This window comes from Sylvia atricapilla, chromosome 3, assembly GCF_009819655.1.
Source record: "Sylvia atricapilla isolate bSylAtr1 chromosome 3, bSylAtr1.pri, whole genome shotgun sequence".
NCBI lineage: Eukaryota > Metazoa > Chordata > Aves > Passeriformes > Sylviidae > Sylvia > Sylvia atricapilla.
In genome coordinates, this window is record NC_089142.1 from 112,497,401 (window position 1) to 112,511,385 (window position 13,985).

The following is a 13,985-nucleotide window of genomic DNA, read 5'->3' on the forward strand; positions in this document are numbered from 1 at the left end:
AGGAGCAGGTGAGTGGGGAATGAGGAGGGGTCAAGCGGGGTGCCCTCCCACAGAGGGACCCAAAGCTGCCAGAAAATTCACAGAGAGGGGTGGGTGTGGACTACTAAATCCTGTCAAGTTGTTAATTTTTTTAAGTATTGGCAAAGAATAGTACTTTATCTCTAAAATAATTTTGGAATAAGCCTTCTCTATCTACTCTATTGTATACAAGAAAGTAGGAAACCCTGACTAGAGATGGATAGTAGCTTTGAAAATCATGGCATAACATTTTTAGCTAGGAATGAACCAATCAAGTGCCCTGAAACCATAAGAACAGATGCTGGGAGAGAAGGAAAAAGAAAGGGCTCTCTGGCATCTTCTGCCTCCGTTCCCTGCCTGTACCCAAAGCGCGTCGCAGCTGAGCTCGGCGGCGGCACTGCCGCCTTGTGGAAAGCGAGCGGTACTGCAGCTGCCTCCCGAGCCAGCGCACTGCCCCTCGCCGCTGGGTGACGGGACAGCTCCTCGCCTGGTGCGTGGAGGTGACGGGTAGGAGCGAGCGGCAAGCGAGCTGGTGTCTGTAAATACAAGAGCGAAGGAGAGTTAGGAGCGCAAAAGGACACGGCTGGGCTTGAGCGGGGCGCCACCGCGCTGCGAGGAGCGGCCGCCGTGCGGGGCGGTGACTGAGAAGGATGACAGCGGAGGGGGTCGGCCTCCGGCCACACTCAAGATGGCGGCCGCAGCAGGCCCTGGGCAGAGGCGTCAGTGCCGCTGCGTGCCGCCGCTCTCATGGCTGTCGCCTGACTCCAGCGCCGCTGACTCCGCTGCCCATGTCCTCGCGCTGGGAAGGGCGGCGGAAAGTCGCGCCGAGAGCGTGGGGTCGGCGTCGGGGCCGGGGTCAGGAAGTCGACTCGACAGACGCCTCTGTGAGTGGCACGGGGGCCCGCAGGCGTGCGACAACAAAGATGTCGTCTCTACCGGAAGTGACTTCTGCCAGTATCCAAGATGGCGGCGGGGAAGGGCGGAAGTAACATGATGTCACACTCAAGTTGCTGGCCCGACGCGCCACTTGTTTGACCTTCCAAGAATGGCGGCACTGCGCACATGCGCCTTGGGTAGGGACGAAAAAGGGCAGGGAAGGAAGGATGTCGTTCCGTCCAGCCGGCTGCCTGCACGCGAACCCGTTGCAGACGCCGTCCCGGCGCGATTTCCCGCGGCGTTTCCAGCTGTGCGGATACGGGCTGTGGGTTCAGCGGCATCGGGGCCTAGCGGGAGGTGGGCGGGCGCTGACAGGCAGCGGCGGGCATGGCTCCATACCGCTCGCTCGGCGCCGTGTTCCTTCCCTGCTACCGGAGGACCCCACACCGTGACGTGCCGTCCCGTCCTCCCGCCTCCTCACGCCGCTCCTCCCCTCTTCCCGCCGCTCCCGTCTGGCCCGGGAAAATGGAGGAAAACACAAAACCATCAAGGAAGAACACTCGGCGGAGCTGCCTGAGCCATGCCCCTGCCCGCAGCCGGCAGCACCCAACAGGAGGAGGCAGCTGCTCTCTGCCAGGAGCTGAGAGGTGCGGGGGACACGGTTTGCCGGGCAGCGTTCCCTGGATAGAATTTCAGACCCCCGCAGCTCTGGATGAGTGCTGCATGGAGTCCGGGCTGAGCCAGCTGGGAGCGGGGGATGCTGTTCAAGGCCCCATGAGCTGCTGCCGAAAGAGCAACTCGCAGCGATCTCGTGTTGTCTGTGAAAGCAGCTCCAGTGCTGGTAGCAAGTGCAGCTTCTGTCAGATTTGTAGCAAATGCGCTGTTTCAGGCTGGGAGTGCAAGGTTCCCTGGGTGGGAGGGTGCTTGACGTAGCCAAGCTGAGCCGTTTCCATCAGTTTTTGAGAATTCCAAGCCTCCCGTCCTTATGATTTTTGATACAGTACTTAAATAGTTACTGTCGAGTTGAGACAGCACCAAGTGGATTTGTTAGAGTGGCAGAGTGACTTGGTCTTCCTTCTTTTCCCTTTTTTTCTTTCTAGGCTGCTCACCATTGGGGAGACTATTTGGGTTAAAGAAATGAAAGGCACGAGGGAAGCTCCACGCCCCTGAGGGAATGCTTTAGGCGTGTGCAGATTCTGAATCACGCCGATAATCCTAGCTCCCACAGAAACCTTCCAAAGCTGTAAGGGACAGGGAAGAAAATTCCAGGAGCAGTGGGAAGTGCGTTTTCCCGGGTCTGGACAGCGTTGAGGTTGGAACAAGTTCAGAATAGTCCTTGTGCCTCTCCTGTTGCCAGCTCAGGACTAAGTCAATGTTCCCTGAGTGGCTGCAGTTCCCTGTGTGTGGAGGTAGGAAGCCTAGGCTGGACAGTGGGAGAAAGGTCCCTGCTGGTTGCTGTGTCCTCGGTGGGCAGAGAATTGCATCAATCCTACCTCCTTTTGAAGGAGTTGTTGTAATGAGTCATCAGCAGGGACCACTTTTAGCCGACTTTAGTTCAGTTTCTTTTTCACAGGTTTCTGGTTGTTTTGATCCTGACATCGCCAAACCCTTAAGTTTGCTGAATTAACCCTGAAAAGGTTCAACAAACCAATCCTGAGGGAATTGAGGATCGGCTAGCTGGAATCATATGGCCCTTGGAAGCCACATTGGATTCACCCCCTGATTTGAGTGCCAAGGGAAAATCCAAGTTAAGACTGATCAGTATAGGAAGTAGTTATCTCATGAAAGTCAGCCTTCCAAACCTTTGTTCAGGATCCAAAAGAGATGGGAATGCCCTTGGCAGAAAAGTGCCTGTGAGGCAAAGCAATGTTCAAATGCCAGTGAGCAGGAAATCCAAGAGAAGTGGCTGCTGGCTCCTGGCTGCTCACCAGGCAGATTATGTACTGAATCACAAAGCAGTTTTCCTGCCTCTGCAGGGAGGTGGCACCCACATCCCTCTGGAAAGGGGAAAGGAAAAAAATTCCTCTCCTTCTGTGGCACAGCACTGGAATGGGAGCAGCTTGCCCTTTATCCTGGAGTTATCCTGCTTCTGCCCAGGATCCCTCTGGTACTTTGTGCTTTCTGAGCTCCCAGCACTGATGGATCTAAACAAGGAGAACAATCCCTGTTCCTTCTCTTCTCCATCCTTGATGTTCCCAGGCCCTGCATCTCCCTGGCTATTCCCTGTCTGACTCCTCATCTCTATCCGAACTTCTCCTGGTCACATCTGGGCTTGAGATGTGTTTAGCAGCAAATCCATTCCTTTAAAGGAAGCCGAGTGCAAAGATCATCCAGCTGCAGAGAAGTTTTTAGAAAAGAAATGCAGACATGCAAAGAAGGGCTCTGTCTTCCTGTCATTTTTCTTTGTCCGGTTTTGGAGGGCTTTCTCTCCTTGCTTTCTGGTGATCTAGGTGTGTCTCTTTCTTTTGTCCAGGTCCAGCACCAAAGGATTGAAGAACTGACAGGTGCGGTCTGGGATGAGAATGGTTCTGCAAAAATTGGGGAAACAACACTAGAAGAAAACTCAACATCCTTTGAGTGGTGGGAAATTTGTGCTGGGAGATTGAGTGCTGGTATTAGATTTCATGCCACCTCCCCTTTTTTATGGCTTAAACTCCATGGTGAGCAATCTGAGCTGAAAGATGAAATGTGGGAGTCTTTGATTGCCCAGTGGGCCTGACTTATCTTTTCTCCTCTCTTTCAGGACAGGAAGGACCCCTGAACTTGTCCTGTCCTTGCCAAGACCTTGGGGTGCTGGAGCAGCCAAACCTAACCTGGTCCTGAGCATGGTGGTGGGTAAGTCACAGATTCCTCTTCTCCTTCTGCTGTGATGAACTCTGTAAGGAATGCCATTTCCAGCAGCCTTGTCTGCTGGAAAAGGGAAGAGGGGAGAAGGAAGTGTGGTGCTAGAGCTGTGTCTCACCAGGTTGTTGTTTCCTTCCCTCTAAGGACAGAGAGTCTCTGGGCTGAGGTGAGATTGCTATGAGTGCTTAGATGAACAGTCCAGGGAACAGGAAGCTCAGAACTGCAGCTGCTGCTGGAATCAGTGCCTTAGGTCTGCTTACATTGCAAAGATTGGGTCCTACTGTCCCAGCGTGATGAGGGGGAAAAAACGAACTCGTGCAATTCATGGCAAAGCTCAGTCCTTCCGTGTGCAGTCTTACTTCTGTGCTCTGAGTGACTGCCCAGTATCTTTCTGATGAAACTTGTCAGAGATTTAGATGAAGACGTTGAATTTTGGTCCATTCACTACAAAATATTGCCGACCATGAAAGACCTGGGGTGATGACTGCTCTCAGCAAAGGTTCTTTATTAATCCTCTGTCAGATTTCCCTCAGTACTGGGCAAGAGAGGCAAGGGTTTTGATCAAGAGTTGTGCAAGCAGGACCTCTGTGACCCTTGGATTCTAGTGTGTGTGTCAGTGAGCCAAAATCAGGAGGAAAGGTTGTTTTAGTTTGAAGAACTTCAAGTAACTTTAAAACAAAATAAACCTTTTTGTTTGTTTGTTTTTTGTTATTTTAGATGCTGGAACTGCCTCTCTGGATGTGTGCTGAGCACTCACTGCTGTGGACTGTGTGGTCTTAATTGCTCCAGGGTTCTGTTCTTCTCACTGGGGAATTGGAAATCATTATTAATTAGAGCAGAGAGATGTTTTCTAAAACCGCTCCCTTTTTCCTGCCTTTTAATGGTAGATCTTCTCTTTTTGCCTTTGAATTTACAGCAATTTTCCGATGTCATTTCACCTGCCCAAATTCCTTGGAGCTCCTGGGGTAGAGAGAAGCTTCTCCTGTTGTTGAGGTTCAGGGAGGAAATGATACTGTGTCCCCCACCTCATTAATACATTGAACTGCTTATTGTATCGTAGAGTCTTAGAGCAGAGACTTAGTTGATCATTTTTTAACAGAAAGTGGCGGGCTGAACTCACCTGAATTAGTAAACCATGTTTTAGATAGCTGATTTTTTGTAAAGGAAAAAAAAGCCCAAACAAACAAGCTTTTCATCTGTGTGCTTTATTGGTATTGCTCCTTAACTGAGCCACACCTTTAAGTAATGACATGGGCACTGTGGAATTAATTCGTGTTTTATTGTAAAATGTGGTATAAAATCATTCACATGTAAGAAATAAAGATGTTCAGGAACCACGCTGCCTCTGCTGGGAAGAGGGGAAGCAGCCCATTTGCAACAGAAAGAAGGGTGGCTCCACAAGGAGATGAGTCTCCTCCGAAGATGGGATTGCCAATGACCCAGTGATCAACACCTGATGAACATCTTATCTACATTGGCCTGGGTGTGCATCCCAATGCCTGGTTCCCATAAATGCAATCAAGTGTCCATCCCTGCCCAGACCGGCAGCTAGGAGGAAAAGAAATATGAATATGCAACGAAGACAAGATGGACAAAAGGATGAGGCAACCTACATTCCAGTCGAAAAACTGTATAAAAGCCGACCCTGCAAAGATTGACTCTGTGAACTAGGGAGATTCAGTGCAGTAGAGGCTAGATCTGAGGTTCACCCAGTAATAATCCCGGGCTTGGTGCTGATCTTTGCTTGTGGCTTTCTTGGACTTTATTTGGCAATTTTTCATTAAATTTCATTATTAATAAATTAACTAATAATTTATTACAGGCACCTTCTAGAGACAGTGTTTATTACATTTTGCGCTCTACTGTGAGACTTTCAGGTTCACATTTCTCCCTTACTGAGTTAATTGCAGGTCCAAGCTGAGAGTGTCCCCTGCATCAAACATTCACTGATTTGTCTGTGGTGTTCATTTACTCTGGATGGAGACTTTGGCTTTTTGGGCAGACATTGCCCCTCAGACCTGAGGCTTGTTTAAAGCTCATACGTGATTTTATACTTCCAGTGCTCTCCAGGCACAGAGAAGTCTGTGGACCATTGTTCGTGCCTCCAGCAGCACAGGAAGCAGGCAAATGCCACAAGCTGATTTGAGTGGCCTCTGAGGGGACTTCTCTGCCTTTGCTCGAAACAGGAGCCCGGCGTGCTTTCTGTGCTCTCCAGGCGCAGAGAAAGCCGCAGACCATCGTTCTTGCCTCTAGCGGCATGGGAAGTGGGACAATGCCGCAAGCCCGTTTGGCTGGCCTCAGAGGGGCTTTTGTGGCTTTGCTCTAAACAGGAGCCCGGGGTGCTTACTGTGATCTCCATACGCAGAGAAAGCTGCAGAAAAGCATTCGTGCCGATAGCGGCTCAGAAAGCCGGAGAATGCCGCAAGCGGGTTGGGGTGAGCTCGGCGTGTGCTTCTGTGGCTTTGCTATAAATAGGAGCCCTGCGTGCTTTCTGTGCTCTGCAGAAGAGAAAGGTGCGGACCATTGTTCGTGCCTCCAGCGCCACAAGAAGCGGGAGAATGCCGCAAGCTGGTTTGGGTGTCCTCGGCAGATGCTTCAGTGGCTTTGCCTGAAACAGGAACCCTGCGTGCTTTGTGTGCTCTCCAGGTGCTGATAAACCAGTGGACCATCGTTCGTGCCTCCCATGCCACAAGGAGCAGGAGAATGCTGCACGCTGGTTTGGGTGGCTTCAGCGGTAGCTTCTGTGGCTTTGATATAAAAAGGAGCCCTGTGTGCTTTCTGTGATCTCCAGGCGTAGAGAAAGCCGCGGAAAAGGGTTTGTGCCAATAGTGGCACAGAAAGCTGGAGAATGCCGCAAGTCGGTTTGGGGTGAGCTCCACGGGTGCATCTGTGCCTTTGCTCGAAACAGGAGCCCTGTGTGCTTTCTGTGCTCTCCAGGTGAAAAGAAAGCCGCTGCACATGGTGCCTCCAGCGGCACGCGAATTGGGAGAATGCCACAAGCCGGTTTGGGTGGCCTCAGAGGGGGCTTCTGTGGCTTTGCTCGAAATAGGAGCCCGGCGTGCTTTCTGTGCTCTCCAAAAGAAGAGAAAGCTGTGGACCATCGCTTGAGCGTCCACTAGTGCTGGATCAGAGAGAAGCCTTCTGGCAGACCTGGTGACTTGGGAGGGTGACTCTGGCTTTGCTTGAAACAGGAGCTCTGTGTGTTTTCTGTGATCCCCATAAGCAGAGAAGCCTGGGTACAATCGCTCGTGCCTCTAAGAGCACAGGAAGCGGGAGAATGCTGCAAGCCAGTTTGGGTGTCCTCAGTGGGGGCTTCTGTGGCTTTTGCCAGAAACAGGAGCCCAGCGTGCTTTGTGTGCTCTCCAGGCACAGAGAAAGCAGGAGAATGCTCCATGCCGGTTTGGGTGGCCTCCAGGGTGGGTTCGCTGCCTTTGCTCAAAACATGCGCTGGGCGTACTTTCTGTGCTCTCTGAGAGCAGAGAAATTCGCAGACCATCGTACGTACCTCCAGCGGCACGGGAAGAGGGAGAATGCTGCAGGCCAGTTTGGGTGGCATCAGAGGGGGCTTCTGTGGCTTTTTTCAAAACAGGAGCCTGGAGTGCTTTCTGTCTCCTCTCCAGGAGCAGACTAAGCTGTGGATAATCGTTTGTACGACCAGAGGCACGAGAAGCGGGAGAATGCCGCAAGCTGGTTTGGCTGGCCTCAGAGGGGGCTTCTGCGGCTTTCTCGAAACAGGAGCCCTGTGTGCTTTCTGTGCTCTCCAGGTGCTGAGAAAGCCGCAGATCATCATTCTTGCCTCCAGCGGCACGGGAAGCAGGAGAATCCGCAAGCTGGTTTGGGTGGCCTCGGCATGGGCTTCTTTGGCTTACCTTGAAACAGGAGCCCGGAGTGCTTTCTGTGCTCTCCAGACGCAGAGAAAGCGGGAGAATGCCCCAAGCCGGTTCTGGTGGCCTCCGAGGTGGGTTCGCTGCCCTTGCCCTAAACATGAGGCGTACTTTCTGTGTTCTCCAAGAGCAGAGAAAGCCACGGACCATCGTTCGTGCCTCCAGCGGCACGGGAAGCGGGAGAATTTCGCAAGTCGGTTTGGCTGGCCTCAGAGGTGTGCTTGGTGCCTTTGCCGGAAACAGGAGCCCAGCACGCTTTCTGTGCTCTCTAGGAGCCGAGAAAATTGTGGACCATCATTTGTGCCTCCAGTGGCACGGGAAGAAAGAGAATGCCGCAAGCCGGTTTGGGTGGCCTCAGAGGGGGCTTCTGCGGCTTTGCTCAAAACAGGAGCCCTCTGTGCTTTCCAGCTTGGATGCCTCTTGGTCACCCAGAGGAGATTCCAAAGTCAAGGATGGGTTTCTGCAGAAGCAATCTTACGCATTGCCCTCTCCAAAGAACAGCAGTGTTCAGCCATAATGTGTGCTTGCTGTCCTTGGCTGTGCCCTACACAGTCTCTCGCCTTACTCACAGATAGCTCAGTCAATTCTGAGGTGGTCACTCTGGTGAATGTGAGTTCAAACTGAAGCATGTGGCAGCCCTTCTGCACGTCTTGGCAGCTCCTTGAGGGTGATCCAGTGCAGGACAGCATCCCATGACCTCAGACAGCCCTGGAGCATGAACCCAGTGCCGTGTCAGGTCTACTTCGGAGAGTTTTGTCTAAGGTTGCCCCGTCCCCAGCTCAGCAGATGCCAACACACGCAGTCCCCGGTGCTGAGCCCGGAGCCAAAGGACCTGGATTTCCTGCTGCCACCTGCTCTCCCCTGTCAGCAGGGCAGGCCCGGCCCCAAACCCCAGCCTGCATCCAGGGGAGGAAACTGCAGGACCCACTGACCCTGTTCCCCAGCCCTAGACAGACCCAAAGCCTGTATATGAACAGAAACACAAAAGCAGTGGCCTCTGTGTCCTGACGCTCTTGTTTACAAGTTCCCAAACTACAGTTGTGCCTGATTTTCTTCCTGGAGGACACAGGCCTGGGGGATAGGGGCCCACCATTGCTGTTAGCCAGGCCCACAGGGGAGCTTCCTCCCTGATCACTCAGCACATCACAGGGAGAGAGGGAGGGAGAAAGCTGTGGACATGGAAGAAATAATAATAACAATAATAATAGTAATAATAATAATAATAATTACAGCAACATCTATGCCTGCTACTTTGCAATAGTCAGTTTTCCTCCTTCAGCTGACAGAAAAGAAAGTTCAGTGGATGCCCGATCCTCATTTCAGATGATCAGGTGTCTGGTCCAGAGATGCAAATCAGGTAAAATGCTGAAGAAATCTGACAACAGCAGAGCTGCAGGGGTTGAAGGACCCTGCCCTTTCCTCCATGGCAGCCTTCTATATGTCAGATAAATCGGAAACCCAGGATTTTATCACCTGGGCAGTGCCCGACATAAGGGAACTTGGGACTACACATCATCTAAGGCCATTTTTTCATTCTTTTTAAAAATACTGTATCATTTATTTCTAGGCAGAGCTATAGGCCCTGAAAGGAACCAGGAGAGGGAGGAGAGGCAGAAGTGTGCTGTGAAAGGTCTGCAGAAAAGTAGTTAATAAATGTCTTTGTGGCAATAGCTGCCTTATACTTCACTGTGCTAATCTCCTCACTCTCACCAGATTCCTGGCAGAAACTGGCACCCCCGGCCTTACAAAGCCCTGCAGACAAAACCCACGCCCAGGTGGGTTATTCAGCGTCACCTCCACACAATGCACAACCGGTGCAGTGACATTCCCCAGCGAAGTCTGGACCTGTGGGAGGACAAGGACAGACGCTAGGCTGTGTACCTGTGATGACCAATGCACACTCCAAGGTCAAGCAACTGCATGGGCATGCTGCAGGGGCAAGCCGCTCCATTTCATCAGGAAACCAGGAGGAATTGGCAAGAAAAGAGGGAACTCAGAGATCTTGGGCCTCATGTATTCATCATATGCAAGCCACGTGCCACACAGCTACCTTGTACCAAGCCCAAAGCCATCTGAACTGCATGAATAAAATCCATTTGTCACAATCAATCTACCAGACACCTGTGTGTAAACTCAACCAGCCTGGCTCTGAAAGCTGCTCTGCTTTACAGGCCAGCAGCACAGACTTTGGTGGCTGCTCTGGGCTGCTGCCACAACCAAGAGCCAAAGGTGTGCTCATGTTCCCCCTGCTCCTTGGCTCAGATATCTCCCAGGTGAACACAGCTCAGCCTCTCCACCCACTCTTCTCCCAGATCTCAGCAGGGGAACTTGTTCTGGGCCTGGAAAGGACACAAAGCAAAATGCAGCTGTTATCAGCTTGGCCAGCTGTTGCACAGCCCTGAGTACAAGGCTGATTCAGGGTTATTGGCAGGTGTCTGGCTAAAGGTAAACAGACTCCTCAGCAAGCTGCAGGGCAAGTGTGGACAAGTGTCTGAGCTCCCAGTGAAATCTGCAGCCCTGGGCAATTTGGTTTTAGGGCTTTTTGGCCCTAAATAGTCAGGCAGACTCACCCCTCCTTGGCTCAGGAGCCAACCTCACAGCTGGCAGGCCTAAGTTCAAACCACACATACAGCTCAAAGCAGGCACTCAATGAGTGACTCTTTGGCATACTGATCCATAGTCTTTGGTAGGAACCAGGCTAATGCAAGGCACAGGTACTGGGGAAATGGGGACTATCAGCATCTCAAGAGGACTAAAAGATAGAAGCAGCTTAAGTGCTTCCAAAATGGCTTAAGAGCAGCTTCACATGGAAAGTGACTGCTGCTTAAGCAGTTTAAAGACAAGTCCCTCTCAAACATTGGTCAGATATGAGCAGCTCCATGCAGGAAGGGCTCCTGCCAAGGCTGCTGGGATGGCAGCGGGCCATGGGAGAGAAACAAGTGTCCCCTTGGGGCAGGGAGTGTCCCCACACACATTTCACACTGCCCTTTCCCGTGAAAAGAGCCTTGTCTTCGGCCAGATGTTCTCCAGAAAGCTCCACAAAGCAGAGCTCCTGTCTGTCCTGTCTGGAAAGCTCAGTCTGGTTTCAGCAAGAAAATAAAATGGAGGCTGTGCTGACAGTCTCAGGCCAGGAGCTCCAACTCTTCCCTTCCTGCCAGTTTCAAAGAGTAAGATTGACTTGTGTTGTCCTTGCATCCTTGAATATCCCTGCCCTACTTCTTGGGAATTTTCAAATTGTGCAGAAGACAAAAGAACAAGCTTCACTTGGAAGCTTCAGGAGATAAAAAGGAAAACCTCAGTTTCTTCTTTTTGTAAATTTTTCTGTCAATGCCAGGGTCATCAAAGGTGGGAGCACTGGAGGTAATGGCAGGGACAGATTGAAGCAGCACCCACATCATTCATGTTTGTTCTTTGCCTATGGTGAAGAAGGCAAGAGGAGCAGGGTTGCACTCAGCTTGAATATCTGATGAAGTGTTACCACTTTATTTCTCTTCCTGAGAGAAATCTGTCCTACAGACTACTTCAGGTAGGGTTGATACTGTTGATATTATTATTATATGAAAGTTATAGCTTAAAAAAGCAAGACTAGAGAACATGTTACTTTGAAATAAATCAATAGCTCAGTCCTAATCTGGAATCCTCTGTTTAGCTCTCATTGCTCCACGTTAGAAGGACACAAAAAGGAGAAGTTAGGGGCATATAAAAGATCCTCATGAAGGCACAGACAGGTCTTTGCCCATACAGCAATAAAAAGACACAGAAAAACACCACAGAAATCTTGGGTAAGGGGAACATATTTGAGGGTAACTACAATACTCCAGTTTGAGCTCTATCCTCAGAACTCAGGAATTTGTTTTGGTTTTAAAGTGCACCTCAAGAAGATAGGAGAACTAAAAGTTCTGTAAGTGGGATTCCCACCTTCAGCTACTGAAGTTTCAGGGAACTGTGGTTCAATCAGAAGCCATGAAGCAACTTTAAATAAAGATTACCAGGTCACTGTCTGACCAGGCTATTTCTTAGACACTTCTGGAGCCTTTTGACAGGATGCTTATCTAAGGCTCACTGATTTAATCTGATTTAGCAGTTACAGTGCTGTGGTTAACAGAAAATAGAAGCATAATCTATATTACACACAAATCCCTGCATCCATGCCTTTCGGTTTAAAATGGCCAGAAGTTTCTACTTTGCTGATAGAGAAAGCTTCACCTAAATACAAACTGTGCTTTGTAATCCTATATTTTAGAAAATGTAGGATTTTCAGGAAGAAGCACTCTAATAACTTCTGGAGGCTTATTTGACTACTACCCACTTGAATTTTGAATGGAGCACAAACAATTTAATTTTTTTAGTAGCTTGAAGAAAGATGAAACCACAAATGGAAAGGAAAGATGGCAAGAGAAAATAAACAGATAATGGCTTATATGAAATTGAGTAATTACATCCTGCATTGTGCTCAAACTGCCAACCTCAGCCATCCCCCATCCTGCAATCCCACTCCAGCCTTTAATTCTAAATAGTGCTGTGCTGCCCCTGCCAGGATTAATTTGTTTTTCTGGATCCCAGATGCTTTGAAAAAGAGGGTTAATTATCTTGCCATAGCTGCTGGCTTCCTGGCACATTCCTGCAGGACTCACTCCCTTCATGAAGACCCACTCAGGCTGCAGCTGCTCCATGAACACCAGAGAAGGAAAAGTTAAATAAATCATGCCAGAAATTAAGACCACGCTTCAGCAGCTGCAACAGTCAGGAGGAAGAGCAGGGAACCCACCTGAATTCATGTATGGCTGGGAAAGGGCAGGACAGGAAGGCTTGGCACAAGACAGATAAAGCCTTCTGAAGAGAAGAAAAGGGACTGAAGTTCTTCCTTCAGAGAGCCATGGTCAAAGCACAGCAGAAGTCATCTGGCTGCATTAGGTTCCTCCACACCCTGTGAGAATTACAGTCCTTGGAGGAAGAAATCCTCTATTTTTAATGAGGGCAAGGCTATCATGCATTAGGAGACTAAACAGAACACAAATATTTTGCTCTTTTAACTTGATAATGCAGCTGTCTAGGAACAGATTGACTCTTTATCAAACCAGATGCTTTAGTTGTAGAATTTGGGGGCCTCATCATCCCAAAAACCCTGGACACTTACTTGGTTCAGGTTATTTTTAACCGACTCTGGTTCTAAGGAACCCAAATGGCACCCTAGAAACATCACATTACCACAGGAGTGAGCACATCTGATCACTCCTCTCCGCAAGTGTCAACATTAATGGTGCAACTGAGAAGATACTTGAATTTCACAACAAATCAGTTATGTAGCACACTTCTCTCTGACTGGTTAGACATAAAAATACACAGAAAGTAGACATGAAACCCTGGAATGGCTAAAAAACCCACTGGCAGCTACAGATGTGGGAATGCAAGGTATTTTCAAAAAAAGGAACACACAAAAGAATCCCAAATATGTTTAAACAGATCCTTGAGATGAAAAAACAATTGGGCAAAAAGTGTTCATGTTCCCAGACCTTGATGCATTATTTAACAGAAGAGACTGAATGTCTCCTGCTAAGCCACCAGCACATCCAAACAAGTTCAAGAGCTGTTCACAAGAAAACACACAGCAGGAAAAGGAGCAAGTTGCATTTAATTACAACAAAAGAGTTTCAGCCAGTAACAAGCCAGCTTGCCCCAAACATTATCCCTTTCTAAAAGACAGACTTAGTGACACCACATCCAGTTGTATCATCCCTTTCACAAAGCAGGACACCCAAACACGTCCTCCATGGTTTCTTTTAAATCTTCTCTTTCATCACCCTAGCAATACACTCTGTCTTGCTCTGGTGGTATAGAAAGTCAAAAACAACTCTTCACACTTCTTGCATATATGGAAAAATAAATACAAACAAGAAATAGAGTATTATGAGAAGAGGAACAGATCTCCACCTCAATACATCTTTACCCCCAGTGAAAGGTGATCAATTGGAAAAACGAACAAAACATCACCAACAAACAAAACCAACAGTGGGACAGACATGAAAATATTACATTGTGAATGACAGCTGGTTACAAGCAGGGAATGTGCATGTTCAATGTTTTGCTTGTATGACTTATGCTAAAGAGACAGGAAAAAAACCCCTGCATTAAGAGACCTTGAAGGTTTAATTTTAATCTAACAAGTATGGTAATAGCTCTGCCAAATGAGAGACAAACTTCACTCACTCCCTCTGGAGAAACTAATTCCCACATGCCCCACTGATTGGGCTCTGTCCTAAAGAGCAGATCAAAGGTGAACACAGACCTCGTGTGTGGAGGAAGACCAACCTCATTCCTTCCTGAGGACAAGCATCCACTCTTGTAGGCCCAAGAGAAAAACCA

The 13,985-nt window shown here is 49.3% G+C and overlaps 1 long non-coding RNA gene across 1 annotated transcript; it reads left to right on the forward strand.

The window, feature by feature from the left end:
- Positions 1 to 1,844: 1,844 nt before the first annotated feature.
- On the forward strand, positions 1,845 to 5,539 carry LOC136359755 (uncharacterized). The gene is made up of 3 exons (XR_010743328.1): positions 1,845 to 3,554; positions 3,638 to 3,729; positions 4,456 to 5,539. It is a non-coding gene; the product is annotated as an uncharacterized lncRNA (long non-coding RNA).
- The last annotated feature ends 8,446 nt before the right edge of the window (positions 5,540 to 13,985 follow it).